This window comes from Petaurus breviceps, unplaced genomic scaffold, assembly GCF_028583685.1.
Source record: "Petaurus breviceps papuanus isolate PSGF00001 unplaced genomic scaffold, PetGlider_PUasm1.0 90823, whole genome shotgun sequence".
Taxonomy (NCBI): Eukaryota; Metazoa; Chordata; class Mammalia; order Diprotodontia; family Petauridae; genus Petaurus; species Petaurus breviceps.
Window position 1 is genome coordinate 5356084 of NW_027187352.1, and position 27979 is coordinate 5384062.

Below are 27979 nucleotides of genomic sequence, written 5' to 3' on the forward strand. Positions count from 1 at the left end.
TCCCATTCCCTTTCATCTTCCTGATCTTCCCCTCTATTGTAACAGTTTTCTCTTACATCTTTTATATGAGATAATTTAACCTAATCTATCTCTCCCTTTCTCCTCCCAATAAATTTCTCTCTCACCTCTTAATTTTATTTTTTAGATATCATCCCTTCATATTCAACTCATCCTGTGCCCTCTGTCTATGTATACATGAATATACATATGCCCACACTTACATATATATTTATATTGACATATACCTTCCTATACACACATATATATGCATGTGTACATATATATATACATATATATATATTTCCTTCAACTATCCTCATACTGAGAAGTCTTATGAGTTACAATTATCATTTTTTCCATATAGGAACGTAAATAGTTCAACATTAATAAATTCCTTATGATTTCTTTTTCCTGTTTACCTTCTCATGCTTGTCTTGCTTCTTGTATTTGAAAGTCAAATTTTCTGTTCAGCTCTGGTTTTTTCATCAAGAATACTTGAAAATCCTCTATTTCATTGAATGACCATATTTTTCCCTGTAGCATTATACTCAGTTTTGCTGGGTAGGTGATTCTTGGTTTTAGTCCTAGCTCCTTTGACATCCAGAATATTATATTCCAAGCCTTTTGATCCCTTAATGTAGAAACTGCTAGGTCTTGTGTTATCCTGATTGTGTTTCCACAGTACGCAAGTTGTGTCTTCCTGACTGCTTGCAGTATTTTCTCGTTGATCTGGGAACTCTGGAATTTGGCTATAACATTCCTAGGAGTTTTCTTTTTGGGATCTTTTTCAAGAGGTGATTGGTGAATTCTTTCCATTTCTATTTTGCCCTCTGGTTCTAGAATATCAGGGCAATTTTGCTTGATAATTTCTTGAAAGATGGTGTCTACCCTCTTTTTTGATTCTGGCTTTCAGGTAGACCAATAATTTTTAAATTATCTCTCCTGGATCTATTTTCTAGGTCAGTGGTTTTTCCAATGAGATATTTCACATTGCCTTCTATTTTTTCATTTGTTTGGATTTGTTTTATAGTATCTTGATTTCTCATAAAGTCATTAGCTTCCATTTGCTCCAATCTAATTTGAAGGAGTTATTCTCTTCAGTGAGTTTTTGAAATTCCTTTTTCATGTGGCAAATTCGGCTTTTTAAGGCAGTCTTCTACTCACTGGCTTTTTGGGCCTCTTTTTCCATTAGAGTTAGTCTATTTTTTAAGGTATTATTTTCTTCATTGTATTTTTGGGTCTTCTTTAGCAGACTATTGACATACTTTTCATGATTTTCTTGCATCATTCTCATTTCTCTTCTCAGTTTTTCCTCCATTTCTCTTACTTGATTTTCAAAATCCTTCTTGAGCTCTTCCATGGCCTGTAACCAATTCATATTTCTCTTGGAGGCTTTTGATGCAGGAGTTCTGACTTCGTTGTCTTCTTCCTGTTCCATGCCTTGATCCTTTTTGTCCCCAAAAAAGGATTCTATGGTCTGTTTGTGCTTCCTCAACTTGCTCATATTGCCAGCCAATTACTTGATTTTTGAGCTCTTTGCCACAGTAGAACTTTGATTCTAGAATGGAGAGAGCTTTGTCCCAAATCGCTGGGGTTTTTGCAGCTGCTGGAGCTATTAGAAGGGCACCCTCTCTATAGCCCCCAGAAGCTCTGGCACCTAGCCACACACCCCAGGACCACCATCCAAGACCACAATCCAGATCCAAGCATGTTAAAGCAAGAGGGATTACCCTCTGAATGGTCACGTGGTCCCCCTATGATCTAGAAGCCAGGAGCCCCTGAGGCAGCCTCGCAGCAGGAGCAGGGGCCAGATCATGCTCTTTTGTCCACCCCTGTTCGAACAGAGTTCCACACTGACCTTTCACTTTGTCTTTGGTGTTTATGGTTTGAGAAGTCTGGAAACTGCCACAGCTGCTGATGATTCACTCTTCTGAAGTTAGCTCTGGCCCCTACTGGTCGGGGCTGCCCTGGGGCAAGAACAGCAAAGCTCAAGTGGGGCTGTGCTCTGCTTCCAGTGTGCTGTAATAGACCTTTCCTGTCAGCCTGCCAGTCTGTCTTCAGCAGAAGATTTGTTTTTCTCTGTCACTTTGTGGGTTCTGTAGCTTTAAAATTTTAGAGTCATTTTTTTTTACAGGTATTAGAAGTGTTTGGAGCTGGAACCCATGCCAAGTTTGTGTTTCTACTATGCCATCTTCTGAGGTTTTACATATTTTGCCTATGAAAATGCCTTTTCACAGAGAGAGGTAATAAAAAAAGTGATAATAAAATGTCATGGTAGGATGAGACACAAGGAAGTTGAAATGTCATGTTATAACCGCAACACTATGATTCTTGGTATTACTTGGTACTACTGTAAAGCCATGAGAGTGTCCCCTATGATTTCTGTCACAACTACTCACCTCTGTTTTCTAGCACAAAAGCAGCCTTAGTCAATATGTAAATCAGTAAGTGATACTATGTTCCAATAAAACTTTGTGGACATCTGAATTTGAATTTCATAAAATTTTTATATGCCATGAATTCTTCTTTTGATTTGCCACCCCCCCATCACTTAAAAATATTAAAACTATTTTTAGATGGAGGGTTACTTGACCTGCTGGCCATAGTTTGCCAAATGCTGATCCAGTTCAATGCTTTATTTTACAGACAAAGAAACTGTGGTTCCCAAAAAGCCAGGTGACTTTCCCAAAGCAACACATCAATATAGTGACAGCCTGGCCCTTGGACTCCAAATTCTATGTTCTTTCTACTGTATTAGGCTACCTAAAAATAACCTTAGAACATGGGGACATAGAATTCCAAGGCTGGAAGAAACCTTATAACATAGAATGCCAGAGGTAGGAAGACCTTAGAACATAGACTATAAGGCTGGAAAAGACTTTGGGACTTAGAATGTCAGATCTGGGAGGAACTTTAGAACACAGAATGTTAGAAATGCAAGAGACCTTAAGACATAGAATATTAGAATGGGGAGGGGCATAAGAACACAGAATATTAAGACAGGAAAATTCGGTCACATACCATGGGGATTGGAGTTATTAGTCTTTAGTCTACCCTCCCACCCTATATTGAGGGTCCCTTCTATAGCCTCTCCATTCAAGATCCCCAGTAACAGGGAGCTCATTACCAATAACACTACTTGAGCACTGTTGGCCAGTTCTGCCTATTTGGCCATTCTTCCTTATGTTGAGCTAGGCTCTTGGGTCTGAGTCTTCCTGCTGACTGCATTGCATATCTCCTTCTTCCAGGCCAACTATTCACAGACATCTTCACTGGTCTCCTCTTCATCCACTTTGGGCTCCTCAGCATACTATACTCAGTCTACTAGTACCTGGGACAGAGACCTCCCAAGGAAAGACAGGAGGCAGAGCCAGACTATGAAGCAATGGCACCTACTGGCAGACTACTTTCCTATCTTGGTAAGTTGGCTCAATGGAGAATTGAGAGTGGATGACTTATTGCCATGAGAATCTCCAAGGCATGGTGGAAAGAGCCTGAAAATTAGAAGCAGGAGACAGACATAGAGAGAAGCTGGAAGGGACTTTTGGACAGAAGATCAGACCCATCTTCCCACTCAATATAGGGGTCCCCTCCCCCTGAGATGACAGGACTGGTGGAAGAGTCATAGGATCAGATGCTCAGGCCTGAAAGGGGCCTGGGGGCTATCTAGTTCTACCTCCTTATTTTATACATGAGGAAATAGAGGGCAAAGGAGGGGAAGTGATTTACCAAGGTATCTCAGGCAGAGCTGGGATTTGAACCTTGGTTTTTTGTTTGTTTGTTTGTTTTACTATAAATCCAGCATTCTTTCCAGTGTATACACAGTTTCATCTAGTGGTGAGCTTCTCCATCACTGGAAGTCCAGTGTCTTTCCATATGCAATCCAACCCATTGTTAGATAGTTCTTGTCATCTTGGAGACCTGGATTTGAGGCTCCCTTCCAGGGCTTCCTAATTGCATGATGTAGGGTGAGTCACTCTGAACCTTGACTTCCTCTTTTACAAAATGGAGAAAGTAATACTTGCCTGATACAACAGTAACAACAACAATAATAGAAAGGCAGAGGAGGAGGAGAAATAGTTTTTATTTAGTACTTTCAGGTTTGCAAAGCACTTGCTTTTCAGATATTTCATTTGATCCTCATAAAAAACCCTGGAAGGTAGATGCTATTATTATCATTCCCATTTTACAGATGATGAAAATGGGCATGCAAAGATTAAGTGACTTGCCCAGGGTCACACAGCTAGCAAATGTAATCAAGTGTTCCTGACTCCAGGCCCAGAGTTATTGGGATTATGGTGTCACTTAGCTGCCTCACAAGGTGGTGAGAATAGAGCTTTCTCCTTTTATACTTTCTAAAATTTCGTGATCCTTGAACTTCACCCTGAGACCCCTAAGTCCTGTGGAATTTCCTTGCATCTGAGCCTTCCAGGTTCCCCTTATTCAGATGCCTGCAGCTTCTGGTCCCTAATTATCTCCACCATTCCCTCCTATTGGTGCCCAGTTTTTTGCTTTGTTTTGTTTGTTTTGAGACTGGGCCTGTCTCACCTGGGCTGGAAGTGCAGAGGTATTCACTATGTGATTTCACTGATGATGAGCCCAGGAGGTTGATCGCTCCATTTCCGACCTGGGCTGGTTTGGCCCTACGTAGGCAGCCCTGACCCTACTCTCTGCCCCTTTAATTATTTTTGTGCTGGACTTTCTGTAGACACCCACTAACGCTTTAGCCCTGCTGAGTCTCAAAACTTCTGAACTCAGGAGAACCACCAGCCAGGATTTCAGGGGTTTATCACTATATGTATATATATTTTTTATAAAGCAATAGGGGTTAAGTTGCTCAAGTTTACACAGCCAGTTATTTCTGGGTGTGGTGCTGAGTATCTGAGCCCAGATTTGATCCAGGTCATCCCGACACTGGAGCCAGTGCTCTTACTCGCTGAGCCACCTGGCCGCCCCTAAGCCATTGGGGTTAAGTAACTTGCTCAAGGTTACACGGCCAGGTGTTTCTGAAGGGGTGTATCACTATACCTGAAAACTGGTGCCCAATTCTAGGACACACTGCCTTCTTTCTTTTCCTTTGAAATAGAAGTTTGATTTGGAGGGGGCATTTCTGTCACTTCCAAATGGCTCTACCACCTCCCCCCCCAAATTTGGACCTTCTCTTGTTATAAAGAAGTACAGTTAAGCAGAAAAAAACAAACAAACAGAGGTCTGACAACATAGACCTCATTGAGTACCTATAATCCACTAAACTGGCAAAAGGACAGACATGTTTCAAACCTAGTCCTGTGCAGTTGCTTGGTCACTACACTGGTCAGAGTGCTGATGTCTAAGAGTCATAGATTTAGAGGTAGAAGAGACCTTAGAGGTCATTAAGTCCAACTCTCTCATTTTACAAATGAGGAAACTGAGGACCATAGAGCTTAAGTCACTTACCCATGGTCACACAGCTACTTGGGTCTCCCTGATTCCTGTGGGTAGCTGAGAAAACTAAAGCAACTCCATTTTGTTTACAGCTCCTCTATCTTGCCCTTGTCCCTGTTCCTTTTGCCACAGACCTTCCTTACTGCTGAAACAGCCAGGACAGTCCTGTCCATTAGGGTGGGGTCACAAAAGACAACAATTCTGAAGAAGAGCCTTTCATGCCCTTAGTCCAGGTGCCGTCCAATCCAGGGACACCACATCCTTTATCCTTACTCTGTAAGCTCCTTGCAACAAGCCCAGTCCGATCCTGAGGTACCACATACCAATTCACCTCCTGCCTCAGTGGAAACCTGTGTAAATTTTGTCCTTTTATTCTTGAGGGCGTGTGCTTTGGTGTGGGCTGAGCTCCCTTGCAGGTGAACTCAGTAAAGCCCCATAGGTTCCTAAATTGCTGGTTTGGGTTTGGTTTTGGTTCTGGTTTGTCCCAGAACTGAAAATTTTCCCCACGCTCCAAGTCCAGCTCTCTATCAGCTGTACCCTCCAGCTGCCTCTTTCAGAATTCTTTTATATTGCTGTGGTCACTTGATTGCTTGTGCTATCTTTACTCCTGACCGCCTCCTCCCTGGATGCCTCATCTGGACCAGGAGCTGTGCCTCTGGAGGACTTCAGCCTTTCACCTCTGGAATGCCTGCCTTGAAGCCTTCCCCTGGGTGGTGGTTGCCTCACATCATCAATACACTTGGGCCCAGTGCCAGCCATGCTTCCCATTACTGCCCTGTCATCTTGCTCCATTAAGCATAGCCTCCAGCCTACTGCTCCTTGAACCCTAATCAAGCAATATCAGCTCTGCTGGTGCTCCTATAGTAATCTACTCCCCTATGACTCCATTCGCCATCCCTGTAACTTTCCAAAGTTAAATACTTCTTTCTCCTGGGCCACAACTCCCCTACAGGCACCCTGTTACAATGTTAGCTTTTTGAGGTCAGGGACTCCCTTCACATCCATGATCTACAGACCTACTGACCTTCTCTCTCTTGAGTCACCCTATAATTCCTACATACTAGAGTTATTGTGAGTTTTGTCTAATTACTTGGGCAGATCCTTGACCTCATAAAAGAGGAGGGCAATGCCCCCAGAGAACAGCCCTTCCACACCTGTGTGACTCTTGTCCATGGTTTCTCATAAATTTCCATGGAGGATCAACCCAGGGTACTAAAGGCCTTCCTCATTCATTTTGTATCTTTTTTTATGTCGACCTCAGAGCCAGGATCCCAAGATGGTTATTGCCAGCCTAGCAGGGAAGCCTTGAGAAGCTAGGGTGCTGGTACACAAGCCCAGGAAGGGCTTTGAACTTGAAATTTGTTGAGACTTATGTTATATAGGAACTAAGTTAAAATGTGAACCTGGCACTCTTCCCCTCCCCTGAGACTGAGAAAGTATAGGAGAAGATTATGCTCCCCAAAGATTGCAGGGTGAGATGTTTGTATGTTTATTCTTGCTATACCTATGAAGTGTGTTAAGTGGCCAATGTAACTGGGGTTTCCAGAACTGAGGGAGCACCATCCAGGGGGCCTGAGTTAATGGCAAAGACTAGATACCCTCTAACCCCCTTAAGGATGCTGGAAAACCCCATGTAAGGGTGAAATGCAACTCACTTTGCCTTTAAGCAGAGGCCAGGGTAATCACTGTTTATTTACATAGTGTTGCACATTTGTCTGTATATCCTAATCAGTGGTGTACTGGTAAATGTTTAACAACCAGCTTGGGGGGGGGTGCATACATGTCACACTTTTCATTTTAATCTGGTTTATTTTTTCTCCATTAATTTCTTAAGTGTAGAATCCAGGCAATCAACAAAGTAATAAATCAAGCTCTAATGTGTAATGTTTGCCAATTTCTGAGCTGCAAATGCTCACATTGAGAATTTAACAATCAGTTCCTCCAGCTGATTCTGACATACCTCTGGTCCTAACCCCTTTGCTATTCTGTGAGCTCTATGAATAGTGAGGTGATGGTAGAATGCAATGGTGTCAAACTCAAATAGAATCATCCCTTTCCATGGTGTGTTGACTTAAGCCACAAATTAACATTATCTATGTTGTATTACATTTTAGTTTATTTTGTTAAATATTTTCCCAATTACATTTTAATCTGGTTCGAGCTGCACTCAACGTAGATTCAAATTGGGCTTCTGACAAGTCATTGTGGGTGTCACAACCTTTATGAACCTCAGTTTCCTAGTCTTTGTAAAATGGGCACAATAATAGAGACAGGTGGTACCTGTTTAAAAGGCAGTTCTCACTGTGAGGCTCAAATGAGATAATGTAGGTGAAGCCATCCTTTGTAGATTTTAAAGCGTTATGAGAAAAATGCATTATTAATTATTTTAGAGTAATTTTTTTAAAGCAATTGGGGTTAAGTAACTTGCTCAAGGTTACACGGCCAGGTGTTTCTGGGTGGGTGCTAAGTGTCTGAGCCCGGGATTCGATCTCCAGGTCTTCTCAACACTGGAGCCGGTGCTCTTACTTGCTGTGCTACCTGGCCACCCCCTTTAGAGTCATTTCTAAGTAACTCTATCTTTTTTTCTTCCCAGCACTAAGCCTAGGGCTCCACCTAAAAAGTGGGGGTCAAAGAATGGCCCCAATTTCTCTGTCATCTCAGTTTGGGTGGGTGGCTGTGGCTCCCTCTTTAGACCACAAATACCCAATGTGGCCATGCAAAACCCCACAAATCATATAGTCCTTACAGACAAGGGTCTTGTCTTCCTCTTCCTCTCATTAGTCAAGGTGCCACCCCAAGTGATGGCTAGTTAGAAATAAAGATTAAGCATAAAACTTATTAAGAAACAAAATATACTAGGTGTTGTTGTTGTTCAGTGCTTTCAGACCCTTCATGATCCCATCTGGGGTTTTCTTGGCAAAGGTACTGTAGTGGTTTGCCATTTTCTTCTCCAACTCATTTTACAGATGAGGAAACTGAGGGAAACTATTACCTCACCATTCATAGAGCTCACAGAATAGCAAAGCGGTTAGGGTCAGAGGTGTAATGGAGTCAACTGGAAGAGCTGGTTGTTAAATTCTCAATGTGAGCATTTGCAACTCAAAAACTGGCAAACATTACACATTAGAGCTCGATTTATCGCTTTGTTAATTGTCTGGATTCTACACTTAAGAAAGTAATGGGAAAAAACTAACGCAGATCAAATTTAAAAGTGTGTCATGCATATATTCCCTCCTGCCTCCCACCCCCCCAAAAAAATCTGGTTGAGTTGCCCAGGGTCACACAGCTAGTAAGGGTCTGATGCCAGATTTGAACTCAGGAAGATGAGTCTTCCTGACTCCAAGCCTAGTGCTCTAATCACTGTGCCACCTAGTTGCCCCATGATAGGTAGTCAAAAATAAAGATTAAACATCTTCTGAGCTGATCCTATGAGTGACTGGAATTGAAGTAGAAAAAAATTTGTATTCTAATCAGAGGTCTTGTGTTTGAATCCCACTTTCTCCACATTGTAATTGTATAACCTTGTACTAGTAATTAAATCTCCCTAGATTTTCATTTCTTCACCTGCAAAATGAAGAGGTTGGACTAGGTGGAAGCTCTCTAAGGTTTCTTTCAACACAAGAGCTATGATCCTTTATCCCTGTGATCTTAGTCAGAAAAAAACATCAGCTTATACAGGAAGCTCTGGAGATGGCCAGAGAACAGATCAGAAGAGGCAATCCCACAGCCATAATTAAATTACCCTGTGCCCAGTCCAGAGAGTGGGGAAGGAGGTATTAGAGACTGGCCAGTAGAGGGGTTATGTGCTACATTTAACTTTCTTCTGGCTCTGCCTCCTGTAATAGTAATGGAATTTAAAGATCCCCCTGTATTGGCTTGGTTTTCGGATTGATTGTGTTAAAACCCAGAGCTTGTGAATCCCACTTGTGGGATGGACTTGTTGACATGAAAAGAGAGGGCTGAACTGGGAGGATCTGGTGACGTGAATTTAGAGAGGCACAAGCAGAGAAAGAGGCAGAAGAATTTTTTGGAAGCAGTATTCCGGAGGCAGAGAGATGGACAGGATTGCTGAGGACCAGTTCAAACTGCCTAGGACTTTTGAGAGCTGCCACCCAGAGCTGCCAAGGACTGAGGAGACATGGCTGTTATGCTGGTACTTTGTCTGTCTGTTTTGATGTTGTTTTGCCAGATTTGTCCACTGGTGAAGGACAGTCCTGTTGTTGCAGAGGTCCTGGAACCTTGCTGCTGGTTCAGGGGTCCTGAGACTGTTCTACAGACAGGGAGTGAATTGTGCTCACTGGTGAAGGCTCCCACTGGTGAAGACTCCAGGGCTGGCAGTCTATCCTGCCACCTTGCTGACCCTGGTTAAAGTTTACAAAGCATTTTACACACAAGATCTCACAACCACCCCCAAGAGATAGGTACTACAACTATTACTACTCCCGTTTTACAGGTGAGAAATCTGAGACTCAGAGAATAAAGATAACTTGCTCATGGTCATACAGTAAGTATCAGAAGCAGGATCAATGATTTAGAACTAGAAAGGGACTTCTGAGGCCATCAAGTCCAAACCCTTTATTTTACAGATAAGAAAACAGACCCATAAAGCTTAAGTAACTTGTCCAAGGTCACACACATAGTGAATATCAGATATGGCATCCTTTGACTTCACTGCTAGTATTATTTCTACCATATCACACTGCTTGCCTCCCCAAAGTTATAAGCTAGGATGCTTGTAATCGCCTTGCCTCATCTGACCCAGATAATGGCTCAGGGCCCTCCCAGCTCTGATATTTTCCAATCCTACACATACTATTAGGGCTTAGCCTCTGCTACTTGGCTCTTCCTTCTCCTCAGAATTCAGCACAGAGAATTCTGTTTGCCAGTTACATTTGTCTGCCACTTTACTTAGTAGACACTAGCTATTCTGTTTTTAGCTGTCCAGTGGACAGAGCACTGGACCTGGAGTCAGGAAGACCTTTGTTAAAATCTGGCCTAGGACACTTACCAGCTATGTCACTAGCCAAGTCAATTAACTGCCGCCTTACTCAGTTTCCTCCAACTATAAAATGAACATAATAATAACATGTACTTCCCAGGGTTGTTGTGAGAATCAAGTGAGATAAAATTTGTCAAACTTTGCAACCCCAGAAGCTCTGTATAAATGCTGTCTTTTACAGGGAGCTGGAGATGGGGATGGGAGGTCTAAAGGGGGAGTACACACAGGCCTCGACCTCCAGGAGCTCACAGGCTGCCTGGGAAGACAAGACTCACACATATGGAACAAATCACATGTTCTGATTCAATGTTATAAACTTTTATTAAGTATTTACTGTGTGCAGAGCCCTGTGGCAAGGCCAAGGAAAACAAAGTTTCGATAAAACAAAGTCCCTGTTGTCACTGTGTAGAAGTAAGAGGTGGGAAACATAAACGTATACAATGCACAAAACAGATAGCTTCAACAGATAGTAAGTGAGGCATAAATAATGTCAGCACAAGTTAGCATGATTAAGTGTATAGGAAAGATTTTTCTGTGCTTTCTTCCAAGTGTACCAATATGAAATAAAGTGTTACACTGGGCATTTCAAAATAGTTTCTGTTCTGGGCTCAGCTGGAGGTGGGTGTGTCAGGGGGGTGGAGTAGGGTTCAGCCTAGGGTTTGGACCAGGACTCTGAGATGGGGACAGTGAACAGAGATTTCCATCTGGGGCCAGGGTTAGTCCTTGGGAGCCAAAGATAGATTTATTTTGCTTGGTCAAAGGGGACAGAAGTTGGGGGGAGGGGGAGGAAAGGGAGGGGAAGCTGGAAAGAAGGTGATTTGGGCTCAGTGTGAGGACAAACTTCCTACCAATCAAAGCTGTCCTACCCAGAAATGGTCCATCCACCTCCAGAGATAGAGTTCCCCATTACGGCAAACCTTGCTTCAGATATAGGCTGGATTATTGGAGATGGTCTAGGTATGGGTTGGGATTGATGATGATCAAGATCTCACCCAACTCTGAGAATTTATAATTTGCCCTGAAATATGTGTCAATATGATATCATGGAAAGAGCACTAGCTTTTTCATTAGCAGGGCAAGGTTCAAAGGCCAGCTCCAGTGATCACAGGATGGGTGACTAAGAACAAGTCATTTAACCTTTTTATGCCTCAATTTACTCATCTGTCAAATTAAGATAATAGTACTTCCTAGGATTGTTGTTAGGAAAAGTGCTTTTCAAATCTTAATGAGGTTTTATATAGTACTTATTATACAGTACTTCTAGAAATATATTAATCTTTGGGGAGAAGAGATTATATTACTTATGAACAGTAAATAATTATATAACATGATAGGACAGGAACATGTCTGAGACCAGAAGATGATTTCCCAAGTGAACCTCATATTATGAGTTACCACTCCTTCATTGAAGTCTAAGCCATGGAAAGCACAGCTACCTACTTGTTCCCATTTTGTGAGCTCTCTAGGGAGTCCCTATGCTTGCACTGGACTCCTGAAAATTTCACAATTTCTTGGACAAACATGGACTTCAAAGTCCAGAAGCCTCAACCCAAAGAGTGTGGCTTAGATGGGGGAGGTTATCTTGGACTACAAAAAAAGAGTTTCCAGGGTAGGGTTCTACTCTGGTCCCCAGGGTTTGCCTTGAAATGTCCCCTTCTCTCTTCCCCCATTCCCCAGGTCAGTGCTTAGGCTCTGATGAGGATCCTGATGAGGAAAAAGGAAAAAGCATTGGATTTGAGGTCAGAACTCTGATTCTATCCCTGGTAGGTCTCAATTTCTTCATCTGTAGAGTCAGTGTCAGAAGACAGGGCAGAACAATGCAGAGACTTCCCACTTTGAATTTTGTGTATCAGATTTCTGCTGTAACTGGTGGTTCTAGTGAGAGTCAATTGTATGTTCAATGTGAGCATTTACAGTTCTGGAATAGGCAAATACTAAAAGTAAGGTCTTAATTTGTTTTTTCTCTATTGTCTCAACCTTAGAAAGTGATGGAGAAAATGTTAATGATGTAGATCCAATTTAAAAATATGTCTGGTGTCATTTGGGGGAGAGAGGAGGAGAGCGACTTGTTAAATGTTTGCCACCATTCCTCTAGCTGTAACTTTAAGAAAAAAGAATATATCTACTAAGGTGATGAATGGTTTACTCTTGAAAACATTTTATAAACCTTAAAGCACTGTAGAAATATGAACTTAAAAAAATTATTAGGATCTCAAAACAGGATTGGATCTCACAAGATGGCTACTCCAATCTACCAAACAATGCAGGAATCCCCTCCAAGGTCCCATGTCTGCGTCTGACCTCTTCTCCCCTCCCAGCTCTTTGCCTACCAATACCATTTCCCTAATAATTTGACAGTCTTTAGAGGGCAAGGGTGGACTCCCAATGCTCTGAGCTACTCTTCACGATTTGTCAGAGATGTTCCATCCAGGAGTTTCTCTAACCCAATCCAGATTCTGGATCCATTCCCTGTCTGGGCTTTGGATGTAGTAAAAAGAGTATCAGATTTGACATCAAAAGATCTGAGTTTAAAACCCAATTCTAGACAAGTCACTTCTCTCTCATTTGTAAAATAGGGGAAGGGGAGACTTGATAGTACCTTCTAGCTCTAAAGACTGTGATCTCTCTCAAGAAAAATAAGTTTCCCCTGGAAACTCATGGAATCATAGATGCCTTCCTCTCCATCTCCCCCATCTGGAAGGGATCTCTGATACCTTTCTCCCAAGAAATATTCTCCCCAGTCATGCATTTCTATAGAGGACTAATACTCAGTACCTGTTTGAATGCTTTTGGTAATGGGGATCTCATTACCTCATCCCATTTCTTTATAGGTCAGCTCAGACAATTAGGTGGTTCTTTATTAAGTCAAACTGTCATTTCATAAAAATCTGTTGTTTGTTTGTCCTTCATTCTTGAAGAGGACCATGACATTAAGAAAATGATGCTGTGACTTGTAAGTGAATAGGATTTAAGTGAGGGAGGGCTGTGCAAAGTCACCAGCCTCACTTTATCCCCCAGAGCCATCTGGGTCCAGTGGCCAGATATAGATCAGGATGACTGGAGATGCACCCCCCCCCTGCAACCAGCGCATAAAATCTCCCCCAAGACTGGAAGTAGAGATGTCTTTTAGGGTAGGGTGTATGAACATCAGGGCAGGGCTAAATAATAGAGGGAAGAGTAGAAATCTGTGGGAGCCAGGGTAGAGATAGAGAAGGTGGGGGCAAGGAGTAGTATGATAGATGAATAGTGATCATCACATCCCACATCTTCATTGTAGAGATGAGGTTCACTAAAGTGGAAATGACTTGCCAAAAGTCACACAATTAATAAGCAATGAAACTGGGATTCAGGCTCAGATCTGATGACTCCAAATGTAGTTTTCTTTCCACAGTATTGGGATTCCTCTTATAGGATATTAGGGGTGGAAAGGATCTTAGATGATCAACTGTATCAGGAGTTTTTAACCCTTTTGTGTATCATGGAACCCACTGGCAGCCACAAAGTGAAGCCTTCTAAGAACTGTTTTTAAATAAATAAAAGGAAGCCAATTATATTGAAATAAAATGTAATTTCTCTTATCTAAGTTCACAGACATCCTGAAATCTATCCATGGTCCCCTTGACTACTCTTGGTCTCCAGGTAAAGAATCCCTGATCTAGTCCAAGCCTTTACATTAGAGAGGTATAGGACTGAGGATCGGAGAGGGTGGCTTGTTCAAGGTTACACAATGAGTTAGTGGGAGGGTTAAGACTAGAACTCAGGTCTTCTGGTTTCTCCTTCTGGGCCTTTTTAACCCCACACATTACAGAGGCTCTGGGAAGCCAGGGCAATCACAAGTATATCATTTTTAGGAAAAGGGGATCTGGAAAGAGAAATGGGTTTAAGCTAAAAACCACATTTACCGAAAACCTTCAGAGGTTTTTTCTCACTACCCCCCAAGGCAACCTGTTCCTCTTTTGGACAACAGTAATTGTCAAGAAATTTCCTCAATGTTGAGGCAAAATAAGCCTCTGTAGCTACCAAACATTTACACTAGTTCTGTTCTCAAATGAGGAGCTGAGCAAAATGAATCCAATGATATCTCTTACGTATGGTTGTTCAGTCTTTTTTTCAGTTGTCATACTCTTTGTGACCCCATTTGGGGTTTTCTTGGCAAAGATACTGGAATGGTTTGCCATTTCCTTTAACAGCTCATTTTACAGAAAGGAAACAGAGGCAAACAGGATTAAGTGATTTGCCCAATGTCACATCGCTAGTTAAATGTTTGAGGCCAGATTTGAACTCAGAATATAAGTCTTTGTACAGCCCTGTATTAGCAAGCACCCTAGCACACCCAGGATGGCCTGCTACCACAGGTTCTTTGATCTGCTTTTAAAGGAAAGACTGCTTAAAAAAGAATTAACAATCCTACTTTTAATTACATTCACTACTTTAGGGGGAAGGTCAGTACCCTAAACTTGGAGAAAATAAAAACAGAGAAATTAGCACAAAGACCAACAGACAGTGCTCCAACTGTCTGAGTAAAGCAATATTGCTATACACTTTACATACATCACTGGAGGGAGCACAGACATCTAGGCAGTTGGGGGGGCTCTGAACATGTGACTACTCAGAGTCTCACACAGGAAATCAAAATATCCTTCTCATGATGAACCCCCAAAGCAAAATGCCAGCCTCCTAGAATAGACAGCCCCTGATTGGCTCAGAGTCAGAAGGCACTAAATCTACTTTACTCAGAACAGCTGTAGTTTATCAGGGTTCAAAAGAGATTAATCCTTCAGATGTTTGCAATTTAGCCTGAGCCTGGGAAACTGAACTCCAAAAAGAAAACAACAAAAATCTCACATTGCTTGCACTTACAAGCCCTTTGTTTGCATGTTGCAAATCTTAAAACACTTGCTATTATGAATTCGTAGTAGTAATAATCTCACTGCCAGGGCAGCTAGGTGGTACAGTGGATGGAGTGCTGGGCCTGTAATCAAGAAGACCTAAGATCAAATTCAGCCTCAGACACTAGCTGTGTGACCCTGGACATGTCACTTGACGCTATTTACCTCATATTCCTCAGCTATAAAATGAGCTGGAGAAGGAAATAGCAAACCACTGCAGTATCTTTGCCAAGAAAATTCCCCCAAAGGGGTCATGAAAAGTCAGACACGACTGAAATGACTAAACAACCAATCTCACTTCTATGTGACAACCTTTAAAAGCATGGAGATGGTGATGGTGCCCTTCCAAAGTCTTCTCTTTACTTTGCTAAATGTATGCATTATTAGACATAGCACTTCTGAGTTTGGAAAGTAATTTCACAGACCTTTTCCTGCCCACATGCTCTCCTTTAAACATCTCCATCATGACCTGAGGAGCCTCCTCATCCTGCAAGATCACTTGGGCCTCTTCAGTATCTTTTGTCTGCCCCTCTGATTGGAGAGTGGCAGAGAACTCCTCTCCAAAACTCCATTTCAGGAAGGTGCCTGAACCAGATCTCTCTTCATTTCCCACCAAGCTGCACTCCTTTGGACTTATCTGTCATTCCACTTCATGGGATATCTTCTCACCCTCTCCCCTATTTCCACATTTTAGCTTCTTTTTGTATGTTGTCTTCCCCTATTCAATGGTAAGCTCTTCATGGAATGGATTGTCTTTCCTTCTTTTTCCTGTTTGTATCCCCAGTGCTTAGCAAAGCACCTAATATATAGTAGGTGCTTAATAAATGCTTATTGACTGACTGATTGACATTATCTTCTACAGTAGAGAAAGTAACACCACTAGTGACAAAGGACCTCAGTTCAAACGACACTTTAAGTTGTGTGAGATCTATTTACTAAGGACCAGAAATGAGATATGGCTTGCCCAAGGTCACCTAGCAAGTCAATGGTAGAACCAAGTCAAGAATGAACAATGGACTTGAATTCAGAAGACCTGGATTTGAATTCCTGCTCTCCTTATTAGGTGTGACTCTGGGTAAATCCCTTCCCTATATGAGCCTTAATTTTCTCCTCTGTAGAATGAGTTGTTGGACTAGATGAGCTGTGAGAGCCCTTCCACCTCAAATTCCATGAAACCTTAGTCTTTTGACTTTTAATCTAGTAATTGCCCTTTGCCCAATACTGTGTTCTCTCCAAGAGACAAGGGACAAAGACAAAAATAGCAGCCACTTTAATTGTTGGAGCCAACTGGCTTCATTTCTTAGCCTCAGCTCCTCCCATCTCAAGAGATAGGTAAAATCTTCAAGGTTCAGCTCCTGGTCAGTGGAGGATAGTTCATTAATCTGATCATGCTCCTAGCCCTCCTACAACACTAGGTTGGACCTTCGTCAGAGCCTAGGATTTATTCACTATTGACAGTCTTTCACTTTGGACATTTTTCAGTTGTGTCTGACTCTTCATGACCCCATTTGGGGTCTTCTTGGCAAAGATACTAGAGTGCTTTGCCATTTTTTTCTCCAGCTCATTTTATAGATAAGGAAACTGAGGTAAACAGGGTAAAGCGACTTGCCCAGGCTTACACAGCTAATAAGTGTCTGAGGCTGTATTTGAAATCATGTAGATGAGCCTTCCTGACTTCAAGTCCAGTGGTCTATCCATTGTTCCACCTGGCTGCCCATTGACAGCCAAACTTAGTTTATACATGCTTCTCTCCTTCTGCCCCTAGCTGTCCCCCACCCATCTCTGTGCCTCTAATAGAACTGAAACAGAGGGACTGTCAGTCCCCAGAGATCATAAGTGATACTGGGGGAACAGAACACCTGCCTGGGTACCCTTCCAATCAGTAAAATTTAATTCAGTGAATGGTCATTAAACCCCTGCTGCATGGTGCACATTTTGCTAGTCTGAAGGAGACAGAATTTTACTAATTTAGATTGTGATTTATTGTTTTTCTTTTTTTACAGTAGTTCTTTTTTATTCAGTACTTAAAAAGTAATTTTTATTTATATCTTTTGTTTCTACATTGTCTAAATTCTGCCCCTCCTTTTTATTGCCTCTTCCCCTCATAGAGAGTCTTCACATATAATAAAGAAATTTGAAAGATAAAAGGAAGAATCCATATATACCTTTTAAAAATCTGATAACATATACAGTGTTCCACATTCATGGACCCCCAACCTCTACAAAAGAATTGAAGGAAGTATACTCTGATATCTCTTCTTAGGAGTCTTAGCTCTTTATAAAAGTCAGCTCAATAGTCTTTTTTATTTTTAATTTTATCCACTTACCATTGTTTTTTTCAGGACTTCTTTTGTATGTGTCTCCATACAAATAAAATTTTACCCACAAAAGATAACCAAGTAATAAAAGCTGACATTTATATAGTTCTGTTTTATAAGGGCCCTGCCATATCTAACATTCTGTAATAGCTGACATGTACGTATTGCTTTAAAGGTCATGAGATTCTTTGTCCCTCTCTATATTTCACAGCTCCTCGATGTCATTCCCTCCCCTTTTCTCTTTCCTTACTCCTTCTTTTTCATCTGTGATGAAGAGGAGACCCTTCTCCCCATACATACCCGTGATCATACCTTCTCCAGCAGATTGCTCCATAACCATGCCAACAGCAGTCCCCGCCCCCCATCTTCAATTTCTCTATGTCTATCGGTGGCTATAAACATGTACCAGTCTCTCTTATCCTTAAAAAGCATCCTCACTGAAGACTACTATCTCTTCAAGTTATCATTCTATATTCTCCTCCATTTCTCAGTCAAGCCAAGAAAATCTTTATATTTACATTCATTGCCTTGATTTCCTGTTTTCTCACTCATTTCTCAACCCTTTGCACTCGGGCTTCTGACTATTATTCAATATCCTTTTCTTAATCCACATCCTTCTTGACCTCTCTTGCAGCATTTGACGCTGTTGGGCACCCACTCCTCCTGGATACTTCTTTGGATTTTCTTGATATTGACCTCTACTGGTTCTCCTTCTACCAAGTTAACCATTCTTTCTTACTCACCTTTGCTGCACACCATTCTTAACACACCTTTTAAATGTGGAGACATGCCAAAACTCTGTCCTGGGAACTTTTTTTCCTACTCTCAATTAGGTAGCTAGGTGGTATAGTGGATAGAATACTGGGATCAGGAAGACCTGAGTTAAAATCCAACTTCAGACAACATATTAGTAGTGTGTGACCCTAGACAAGACACTTAACTTCTACCTGTCTCATTTTCCTTCTCTAATATAATGTAGCACCTGTCAACTGGGTTGGAACTAGCCTCTAACCTGTGGGTGGCCAGAGCCAAACAGAGCAGGCTAGAGAAAGAAGAGTCCAGGACACAAAACAGAAGTTTAATTAATTCCAGAGTGAGGAAAATGATGTATGCATACAGAAGCCCCCATCCTAAGAAGGAGGGCTTAACACATGGGACTAAAGGCAGGTCTTAAATACAAACTGGACTGATCCATGACATAATCATTTTTAGGACATGAGTTACTGTTCCCACAGGCCCTGTGGGAACAGTATTGTCTCAAGTCTTAGGAGTCATGCCCACTCTGTGGGACACAGAACCAGAGTTCTATGATGGGAACAGGAACACAGTACCTATCAGTGAAAAGGCACAGGGATTGTGAACATATGATGGATGTCCCTGGGAAATAGGAGGCCCTAGGAAACACCTGGTGCTGGTCCAACCAATACGCTTTGCCAGAGGGTGATATCATTCTGAGTACAAATGATAATTGTTACGCCAAGCTCAGGCCACAGCCTGCTTGCAGGGCCTTAGCTCTGGGGAAAAGGGCATCTCTAGGGGTAGCTAGGTGGCACAGTGAATAGTCAGGAGGACCTGAGTTCAAATCCGGCCTCAGATACTTAACACCGTAAGTCACTTAACTCCAATTGCCCTGCCTTCCCCCCTCCAACAAGACCCCAAAAAGGGGCATCCCCAAAATATCTTGACACATCTAACTCACAGAGTTGTGAGGACCAAATAAGATAATATTTATAAAGGCTTAGTACATTGCCTAACATATAGTAGATTCTTAATAAGTGCTTATTTCTTTTCTCCCTTCCTCTTCCTTTACTCTTTCTTGGTGATTTCATCACACACTGTCCTTTCAACACTGATGATTTCCAGATGCATGTATCCAGCCCTAGTCCCCCTCCTGAGCTCCATCTCTCATCACCAATGGCCTATTCAGCATTTCCCACTGCATATTCTCCAGGCATCTCAAACTCTACATGTCCCAAATAGAACTCATTCTTCTCTCCCCATGTCCCACCCAACTCATTCAAACTTCCCTATTTTTCAAGGGTACTGTCATCCTTCCAGTCAACCCCTTTCACAACCTTGGTTTCATCCTCAGTTCCTCACTGACTCAGTCATCCTGTATGTCTAATCAGTTGCCATATTTTATGGTCTCTACTTTCATATCTTCCATACATACACATATACACATACATGTATATGTGTGTTGTATATAGATACAGATATCTATCTGTCGCCTTTTCTCCACTCATACAAGCATCACCTAGGTCAGGCCCTTATCTCTTCTTCCCTGGATTCTTTCAGTAGCCTCCTAATTGGTCCCCCTCTCTCCAGCTCCAATTCATCTTCCATATAACTTCTCTATTCATTATAACATGCTAATTTCAGGGAGGCCTTGCTTTCATGTGCAAGCATTCATTCCTATGTTTTAAGTGGTGGTCCAGAAGACTAGACTCCCTTCCTGACTCCTCTTGGAAGCTGTGCCAGTTATAGGAGGTGCAGCAGCAGCAGGAAGGGTAAGAGGAATAGTAGTAGTAGCAGTAGCAGTAGTAGTAGTAACAGCAGCAGCAGCAACTAGCATTTATGTAGCACTTTAAAGATTATAAAGTGTTTTAAATACATTAACTCATTTGATCCTCCCATCAGACCTCTGAGAGACATACTACAGGCATCTTCATCATTTTCCCGTCTTGTAGATAAGAAAACTGGGGTTCAGAGAAAAATCTCCCCCCCCAATCACACAGCTAGTGTCAGAGGCAAGATCTGAACATGAGTATCATCTGACTCCAAGTCGGCATGACCACCAAGAACCAGTCTCTCTCGTGGATACTAAAGTTAAGTGGCTGAGACAGGCAGGAGCTCAGTGGGTGGGATGCACAGGCACCAAGCCTGGGAATTTTGCTACTCATGAGAAGGCTCAGGCTACTAGAAGCACTGATTTGAGGAAATTGGGGTTTGTCTGACAGGCTTCCTCATCGAAGCTTGACCTTTTCATCACAGTTCTGGGCATGCTCAATCCCAACCTGGTATGTTTGACTAGGAGTGACTCTGAGGAAAAGAACCTGAGACTGAGAATGATCCCTCATGCTAGCACCAATGGTTATAAGGAGCAGTATTGTCCTAAGATCATAGATTTAGAACCAAGGGCACACAGCAAGTCAGTGGTAGAGCAAGGTCAGAAAGAACATTGAATTTGAAGACCTGGAACCTTAGAGATAGACAGGTAGATAGACAGGTAGATAGATAGATAGATAGATAGATAGATAGATAGATAGATAGATAGATAGATAGATAGATAGATAGATAGATAGAAGGAGGGGAGGAGAAAGGCAAGAGGAAGAGAGAGGAGAGAGGAGGGGGGAGAGCTAGAGAGGGAGGAAGCATTTATTAAACATTTATGTACCAGGCACAGTGCTAAATACTTGGATTATAGAAACAAGAAAACAGTATGACCCCCACTCTCAAAGAGCTGATATTTCAATTGTTGTTCAATTGCTTTCAGTTGTGTCTGTGTGCACCCCAAAACCGTGTGCAACAGAGATCCTTACCCAAATAATACACAGAGGCTTCTCAAGGTAGGAAACAGAAAAGAATGGTTTATTACGATCTCGAGAAAGGGCCACCCTCCTGATAAGTGGTCAGGGAGGAGAAGCAATGTACAAAAGGAAATGGCAAAGTTATAAACTTATAAAGCCCTAACTTGGAATTCTCTCCCTTCTGGGTGGGGGAGAATTGGCTAGAAGTCAGGTGCACAATCCAAGCAGAGCAATCTACCTTAAGTACCACAACAAGGACACAGTAGACCACTCAATGCCATTTGAGAAAGCACTTCTGTCCTTATTTGGCATATCTTGTGCTGAGGTGTCATTGAGGAGAGCAGAGACTCCCTAGCTCTCTGAGTTTTGAGTTCTTGTAAATCACGTGATTTCCGGTGAAGGGGAACTTGGGCCTGCTTCCCATGAAAAGCCTTACTAGATTTTAGAGTATAGTCTGAGAAGTTTTCACTTCTTTCACTCATGTCTGACTATTTATGACCCCTTTTGGTGTGTTTTCTTGTCAAAGTTACTAGAATGGTTTGTAATTTCCCTCTCTAGTTCATGTTTACAGATGAGGAGCTGTGGCAAACAGGGTTCAGTGACTTGCCCAGGGTCATGCAGCTAGTAAGTGTCTGAGGTCAGATTTGAACTCATGAAGATGAGTCTTCCTGACTCCAAGTCCAGCATGCTATCCACTGAGTCACCTGGCCAATAAGGAAAGAAAACATAAAAGAGAGCTGGAATGAAGTGGAGAAAGGGAAGAAGGGCACCTATCCTGGAGGCCAGGATACCAGGAAGTCTCTGAAGGGGAAGAAGAAACAATTGTAGTAGTAGAACATGGTGGAGGGTGAACCCAAAATATAAAATGACCTTAGAATTCATCTGATCCTACCCTCCCATTTTACAGGTAATATAACTGAGGTTCAGAGATATTAAATAAGATGCCCAAGGTCACACAGGCAGCAAGTGGCAAAGCCAGAATTCAGCCCCAAACCCTCTAAATTCAGATCCAGCACTCTTTTTATTGTACTGTGCTGACCATCAAGGATGCCCTCTATGAGTCAGGGACTCCCTCAATTTTATATTTGTCTCTCCCATACCCCCATCCAGTATAGAAGCCTAGCATGTAGAAGATGCCTAATGACTCTTTGTTAATTGAACAATTCTCATCTATCGACCTATATATATCCTGCCTTGTGCCAGGGGAGGTGAATGTCTTCTCCATGAACCTTATTTGATCTTCTCAGTCAATAATGTCATTTCCCCTTCATTTCCTCTTCCCCCCCCCACACACACCTTTTGTATGTATTTATCATGTTATTTTGTATATTATGAGAGTGAAGCTGTAGCATGTGCAGTGGCCACACCCCATTAAAACCATCTTACCAGACAGGCTAAACCAGGCTGAGGGTAACCAGTGAGCCTCAAACCTCTCAGTGAGTTAGGGGAATGTCTATCCCAAGCATGTGAAGACTTTCCCTGGTATAATAGGTGAATGAGAATAATTTGTTCCAGTAGCTATGGAGGGAGTTGAAGGAGGCACTACAGAGAACTTAGAGCTTGGTCAGACACAGAAGATGCCATGGTCATCCTCTGCATCCCAGGCTGTCACTAGTCATCCTGACTTTTGTCCTGCCACTGGACTTCAAAGACTCAGGAAGAGTGAGGCTGATGACTTTGTACAAGTCTGCCTCACTTAAATCCAATTCATGCTCAAGTCAAGACATCGCCCTGTGATGTCAGTGGTCCTCTTTGAAAATGAACAACAAATAACAATATTGTGTATTGTAGTTAACTGTGCTGCCTTAACCCCTTACTAAACTATAAACTCAGCAGGACCATACTGATCTAAACTTTGTATATCATTTAGCTCAGTGCTCTGGACATTATAGATACTTTAAGAATGTTTGTTCAATTAAGTAGAACTGAAATTAATTGAATTGAATCGAACAGGGAGCTAAGTGAATAGAGCACCAGTGCTGGAGTCAGGAGGACTTGAGTTCAAATCTGGCCTCAGACACTTAACACTTACTAGCCGTGTGACCTTGGGCAAGTCACTTAACCCCAATTGCCCTGTCTTCCTGCCTCCAAAACAAGCAAACAAACAAAAAAAAGAACTCTTGCCTTTAAAGCAGAGGAGTGCTGGTAAATCCTCCACCAAAAATGTTCATAGGAACCATTTTGGTGACCATTTCCTCCATCACTTTCATAAGTCTAGATAATCAACAAAACAACAAATCGAAGTCTCATTTGTAGCATCTATTAATATCCTAGGTGTAAATGCTAACACTGAAAATTCAACATTAGGCTCTGGAAAGCAGTTCAGAGCTGGCTAGCCCACCCCTGCCTTAGGGGTTAGTCTTATTATTTAAACATTCAGTCTTTATTGGATACTACCCCAATTTACCTCTTAGTTATACCTGCATTCATCATGACCATTGTAGGATGACTGCTGCCCAAACCCAAACCTAAAATATGATTCTATTGTTAGGCAATAGAATGCAAAAAAACCCAATATTAATAAAACTAAATTGTTAAAAGGCAATAAGTGAGCTTGGCTTTCTATACATTCATAAAAGGTTTCCATCCCTCCTAAATACTGACACTACTTCCTCCCACACCCATCCACCCACACCCATGTACACACTTGAGCACAGACACCCACCCACACACCCACACCCACCCACATACACATATACACACACACACACCCAAACACATGCACATATTGGTTTGTATGACTTAGCAAAGTCCTAAATTATAATCTTTTAGACTGAAGCAGCAATGTACAAAGCAGAAAGCTGCATACTTGATTTGAGAATACCTGAGTTTGGATCCTAGCTGTCTCATTTACTTGCCTGTGTGGCATTAAACAATATACTTTCCCTCTCTGGGCCAGAGTTTCCTCACATGTAAAATGAGGGATTTGGACTAGCTGACCACAAAAAGTCCTTCCAGGGCTGACATTCCCTTTTACTAGGCTATGCTCCCTCAATTAGTTAGCCTAGAGAAGTTTAAGCCATAGTAGGTGTGGCCCTTTAAGAATCCTGTCAGTCAAATCCAGTCAGTCTGGCTAAGAGCAAAAACTGAGCTTATCAGACCTCTAGAGAACAGCTTTCAACACTTTCTCTGGCTCAAATCCAAAGCCACCTGCTGGAATCTCATGTCTTTAAACATGCCTCTCAGTGCAAAGAAACTGGAGAAAGTCTTGTTATGTGCATCAGGGACCTCAGTGGCCCCCAAAAGTAGGTGTAGACCATGAGAACAAAGGCAACAAGAGCAGAAAATATTTAGGCAAGATGGAAACAACTTGGGCAACAGGCTACACTGGGGAATTAAGGACACAGACCTTGACAAAATGATTGGGTGTGCTTCTCTTTACGCAGCAGATGTAGCCCCTTCCCAGGTGGTACATGGGCAAGGAAGTTGGGGAAGCAAAACACTTTGCTCCAAAATGGCCAATTCTGAGCCAAAAGAGACTTTTTGCCTATTGAGGCAGCTAAGTTACTCAGTGGCCAGAGGAGTCAGAAAGACCTGAGTTCAAATCCAGCCTTAGACATTTACTTGCCGTGCAATCCTGAGCAGTCAAATGTTTTTGTAGAAAGGGCTTAATACAGTATTTGGCACATAGTAGGTGCTATATAAATGCTTATTTCACCCTCCCTCCTAAAAGAGGCCTTAGAGTGTATCTAGCCTAACCACTAACCCAAAATCCTTCAGACTTCCAGCCTTCATCTCCTGTTGTAGTTCCCTCCCTAAGCCCAGATTCAGCATGGCCATTTGGGGATGATAACGGTCCAAGCTTAGTGTCGCTGTATTGCTAGACATGACAGAAGTACAAAAAAATGCAATATTAATAAGACTGCCTTTTAAAAAGAAAATCTATTATCTTTACTTCCTATGCATTTAACTAGGGCTTCCCCATATATACATATATGTATCTATACATATATACACATACTTATATGTATACATGTATAACATATATGATATACATATATAATAATACACATGTATAATATAATTGAAATATACATATATTTCAATTTAATTGGTTTCTTTTGTAAGACTATGCATTTTATTTTGTACTTTTAAAAACATGATTCTGGGAAGTTTATAGAAACCAGACTCAGCTCTCTCCACTTTGCATTTGCTGTTCTACCTAGTTTCAACTTTGTGGAGTAAGATGCCCTTCCCATGGTAAGCTCATGACTTCTAAACGCACCACTATGGTGCTAACTCAAATCCTTGATGGACACCATCTCCCTCCTCTCCCCTCTGATTGGAGGGCTGGAAGTGGAATAAATTTCTCCCAATGCCTTCCTTTATAGAGGGTAGACACATCTGCTACCCTACCTTCTTTCAAATCCAGGAAACAAGTTGCCCCATGCTGGATACCTCTGAAGTTCCCCCTCACCTATGACTTCCCACCTCCTTTTGTGTATTATCTCCCCCTTTAGATCGTAAACTCCTTGAGGGCAGGGATTGTCTTTCTTTTTATTAATTATATCCCCTGAAACTCTGGTGGGCTAGCCACATTGTTCAAATGGCAAGTGTACATTAGTCTATAAGACTATTTCACCAAGAACTCACACAAGGCAACTTTTCACATGGAGGTCAGAAGTGAGACAAGGACATTCTCAAGGTCTCTCTGAAGAACTTTGTAATTGATTGTGTGACATGGGAAACAATGGCACAGGACCACCCAGCATGGAGTGCCCACATTAAAGAAGGCTCTGTGCTCTATGAGCAAAGCTGAATTGCAATAGCTCAAAAGAAACATGAGATGTTTGGGGCGGCCAGGTGGCTCGGCAAGTAAGGCTCCAGTGTCGGGATGACCTGGGGATCGAATCCAGGCTCCGACACTTAGCACCACACCCAGAAATGACTGGCCATGTAACCTTGAGCAAGTTACTTAACCCCGATTGCTCAAAAAAAAAAAAAAAAGAAAGAAACGTGAGATGTGCAAATTTAGAGACCTCTCCACTCACTGTTCATGTGGACTATTTATGCCTGACCTGTGGTAGAGCCTTTCAAGTTTGTATTGGTCTGATCAGCCCAGCTGGACACACTGTACTTTGACTCCAACACAGTGATATCATTTTAGTCCTCTTAAAGAATAAAGGACAACAACCAATCACCCCCAGAACTTAGCATAGTATATGGTGCATAGTACGTGTTTAATAAATGTTTATTGGATTAGATTTGGATTGGATTAGATTAGATTTACAAAGGGTCCATAAAACACACACAAAAAAGCCCTTAAGAATCTACCCAACATGCCAGAGTTCTTGGAATATTTCATAGACCATAGAACTCTCTCTGTCAATCTGCCCCTATCTCACTCTCTTTATGTGACAAATCCACCATCTTTTCTAGTCACACACGTCCATGTTGATGTTTTTTTATATCACTTCTCACTTTTTAGTTGCTGTTGGACCAATGCCATAGCATATGTGGACACTGCCATTCCTTTACCCTTTGGATCACCTGCAGTTGTAATGTTTCTGATGATATGGTGTTTCATGATCTATATCCACACAGCGTCATCAGGAAATTCTTCAAATGGATCTGTAACCTTATCAATGTGGATGTTACCTTCTATGAGGTAGATCACAACCTAGCCATGCCTACCCATTCTACTCTGTCCTTGCCTATGCCTTCTCATGAATTCACCAGAAGCAGTCCATTCAGCAAGCCTTCCTTACTTTTTCTTGAGTGTAACCATACCATGGAGGGATGGTCTCAGAGAAACCTGGGAACTGATGTAGAGTGAAATTATAAGAATTAGTAAACGATTAATTTAAAGCAATAACATTGTAAAGACAACCTTGAAAGACAAGAATTTTGACCAACTAGGATTCTAGAGGACCTGGGTGGAGCATGGTACCTGCTTCCTGACAGAAAGGTAATGGATTCAAGATGCAAGATGAAATATACATTTCTGGACCTGTACAATGTGGGTTTGCTTGAGTAGGCATATTTGTCACACAAGAAATAGCCAGTGAATATTTATTAATGGCCTAATATGTGCCAGGCATTGTGCTAAACATTGGAGATACAAATACAAAATAAAACAAAGACAGTCCTCAAAGAGTTTATCATCTAATAGGGAAAGACAACAGCTAGGGAAAGCTGAAAAGTGGGGAGGGGAGTACACAGTGTGGGGCCATGATGGAGACTTCCAAAGAAGTAAAAAAGCATTGTAGCTGGTAGGGAATGGGGAAAAGGCTACAGTGAGCCCTCTCCTTTAACAGAGGCCCTGGAGCTCATGGCCCTCCAATCAGAGAGATTATACAAGCATTTTGTTTTTCTTTTTCTTGAAATTGGGTGGGGGGTGAGAGGTAAAAGGGAGAAAAAAATAAATGCTTATTAATTGAATTTTTTAAAATTGAAAAGAGGATATCATTAAATTGCATAAATGATGCAAGGGTTATCTTTCATTCTTGTCACATGACCAGCCCATCTTTTTGATCATTCATTTCTTAGATAATAACCTAAGATATGGGCTTGTTGTATCCAAGAGAATTTTTAGATAATCAAAAGCAAAGTAGAATTTCCTATTTCTGCAACAAATTTGTTTTTTCTTTGAATAACCCTAACATAGTGTAAGCTGTTAACAAATGTTTATTGAATTTGATTAAATGGCCTTTAGGAATATTAATGTTATTCTGGAGTACATAGAGGCTTTTAAGGGCAAAAGAACCAATCAGACATTTCTATCTACCTTTCTACCATTTAGCAGCAAATGCTCTCTAAATGAGAGATTTAGGGATAAGCCAGTGGCCACACTGAAAAGAGAAGGACAAACTTAAATAC

At 41.8% G+C, this 27979-nt stretch overlaps 1 protein-coding gene and 1 long non-coding RNA gene across 2 annotated transcripts in view; both read left to right on the forward strand.

Annotated features, from left to right (window-relative positions):
- Positions 1-27979, forward strand: part of LOC138148280 (2-acylglycerol O-acyltransferase 2-like) — a 167536-nt gene that overhangs the window by 42609 nt on the left and 96948 nt on the right. The gene's annotated exons all lie outside the window — the stretch shown is intronic.
- On the forward strand, positions 1900-27800 carry LOC138148375 (uncharacterized). Its single transcript, XR_011165041.1, has 3 exons — positions 1900-2243; positions 3249-3419; positions 26589-27800. It is a non-coding gene; the product is annotated as an uncharacterized lncRNA (long non-coding RNA).